The sequence below is a fragment of the Crocodylus porosus genome, unplaced genomic scaffold, assembly GCF_001723895.1.
Source record: "Crocodylus porosus isolate Cpor-Errol unplaced genomic scaffold, CroPor_comp1, whole genome shotgun sequence".
Lineage (NCBI taxonomy): Eukaryota > Metazoa > Chordata > Crocodylia > Crocodylidae > Crocodylus > Crocodylus porosus.
This window is the reverse complement of record NW_017728906.1, coordinates 8254783-8257158: the sequence shown is the minus strand read 5'-3', so window position 1 is coordinate 8257158 and position 2376 is coordinate 8254783. Positions and strand designations below refer to the sequence as shown.

At 53.1% G+C, this 2376-nt stretch overlaps 1 protein-coding gene across 5 annotated transcripts in view; it reads right to left on the bottom strand.

Moving 5' to 3' along the window:
- ARL13B (ADP ribosylation factor like GTPase 13B) overlaps positions 1-2070 on the bottom strand; it is a 68493-nt gene extending 66423 nt beyond the window's left edge. For 4 of the 5 annotated variants that reach the window (XM_019528664.1, XM_019528667.1, XM_019528665.1 and 1 more), the window contains exon 1: positions 1893-2070. The gene's annotated coding sequence lies outside the window, so the exon portion shown is untranslated. The remainder of the gene's footprint in view (positions 1-1892) is intronic. The other variant, XM_019528666.1, reaches the window with a different exon arrangement.
- Positions 2071-2376: the final 306 nt, after the last annotated feature.

Genomic DNA, 2376 nt, shown 5'->3' with positions numbered 1-2376 from the left:
GGGGTAGGCAATAATGGCCAGCTTTTTTGGTAGGCATGCCACAAGTTAAGTACTCCTCACCCAGCTGCTCCGATTCCTACCCCCAGAGATGTACCTGACAGTCGGCACTCTAGGGTGCCAGAATGAGACTCAGGCCTCTCTGGCTACCTAGAAAAGATTGGGGGTAGGATGCTGCTGTGAGAAGTGCCAACTGCCAGATTCCCTGAATCTGACAACAGCCATATTTCCCTGACCCACTAGGGTTTTAGGGTTATGGCTCCGCTTCCAGCCTAGGGACAGTAAAAAGGTCATTCAACCTAAATACCTCCTTTTCAAATGGGAGTACACTGGGACCTCTTTTCAGGGAGTTGGGATGGTAGAAAACTCCCCACAAAGGACAGTAAAGGAATGTTGACGTTGTGGTCTTAACAATTAAGAAACTTCAGACATGGACAACCTGACCAGCAAAAAAAATGGAGGGACACGGTATCACAGCACAGAAAAACTTCAGGACTTGCTACAGAAGAACACGGGTTGAAGGATGAAGAGATAAAGAAAGGTCTTTGCGATTCAGAAAAAAAGCAAGATACATAAGGCGGTACCCTAGATCCCTAACAGCATTCACGAGAAGTAAGAAACCCGAGACAGGGAACCAAGTTACCGGTGACTTGTCTAAACTTATATTTCCCACACTGGGTGGAGTAAACAGTAATTGGCTCTGGACTCCTTAGACTCCCACCTGCCTGTTTCCTTCCACATATTATCCCAGAAGAGAGGAACTATAACCAGTAAAGCCACCCAGGGGAAGCTACAATAAAGTGTGCAGCATGGTGACTGCACCTTTGGCAGGAGAGGCAGGGGCAGCACAGTTAAAAGGGCCTAAGACAGCGGTGCTAGGAATTTCTGTTTCCGTGCAGAGGGAACACAAAGTCCACAGAGAATGCCATAAAGGTCAGAGAAAGAGGCCATGTGATCCACTGAGATCAGAGGAAGATTAAGAACAGACTGACCCAGTGTCACAGGACCTAAACATGGGGAGAGTTTGGTGTGGGCAAGAACACGGGGAGTATCCTATATACAGGGAGGATCTAAACATGGGGAGTATCCAGGGAAGGAAGCTTCTCCAGACCCAGACATGGGGATAGTGGCTGTCACAAATGCAACAGGCTCAGCAGCAACATCATAACAGGAAACTGATCTGCCAACCCCTCAAAAGCATGCTGGCACTGCTACCAGGAAACTCAGACAGAAAGGAGCCACATGCTGTGGCTAATAAGAATAGATGTGAAGCATTACTCAGTCACTAAAAGACAACCTGATGTTCTCACTCATCCCAGAGCTTTCAAGCTATAACCAGAGGATGAAGAGTGAGTCTTTCCACTGCCATACTTCTGTCTGCAGGAAGGTATCCAAAACAAACAGCCACTTCCCATAGCCCATGTCCTCCTCCCATAAATAACTCCAGAACCTACTTTTTGCGTAACTGGTAACCTCTCCAGGCAGAAGCAGCATCAGCAGCCTGCAGCTGAACTGTTCATTGGATTTACTGCCGCCTACAAGACGTGAGCATTAACCACAACTCGGACCAAACATCGCATCAGCTTCACTCTACTATGCGATGGGTGGCAGCTGAAAACTGGAGCTGTCTGCTGCATCCCAAATAAACTGTTCTCTAGGTCACCTCCAGATACAAGACAGGAGATGAGAAATAAGTAGCTGCCATCAGAAGTGACATATTTTGTGACAGCCACGAAAAAAGTCACAAAGAGGGAAAAACACATACATCTTCCCGCTAGCAGCACAGCAGCGAGGCCGGGCACCTGGAGGCACGGAGGAGACAGCAACACCACCAGCCCCGCAGCTAGCGCCCCCGAGCGGCCGTTACCCGCCCCCGCCGGCCTGGCCGTGCTCACCTGCCCCCGCAGGGCCCGAGGGGCCAGGGCCGCGGGTCTCCCGCGCTCACCGGCGGCCGCCCCCGGACTCGGCCCGCATGGCTTGCTTGCTCCGTCCCAGGCCGGGGCCACGGGGGAGAAACGAGACCCACCGCAGGCAGGACTCAGCGGCCGAGCGCCGCCATACCGGCGGCACGTCACCTGCAAGGCCCTCACGTGGGGCGGCTGGCGCTCGCCCATTGGCTGGGATTCCATGGGGGTAGGGAAGGACGCATCACCAGGCTGGTAACCAAGGGTTACCGGAAACGGAGCGGGGCCCTGGCAACGGAGTGACAGGGCCCGGGGAAGGCAGCCAACCAATGGGAAACGCGATATGCTATTGATCGGCAGCCGGAGGCGGGACGTTCTGCTGTTTGATTGGCAGCCGCTGGTCTGAGGGAGCCAATGGGAAGCGCGATGTGCTGGCAGCTGGGCGCAGGACGTTCTGCTGTTTGATTGGTATTCG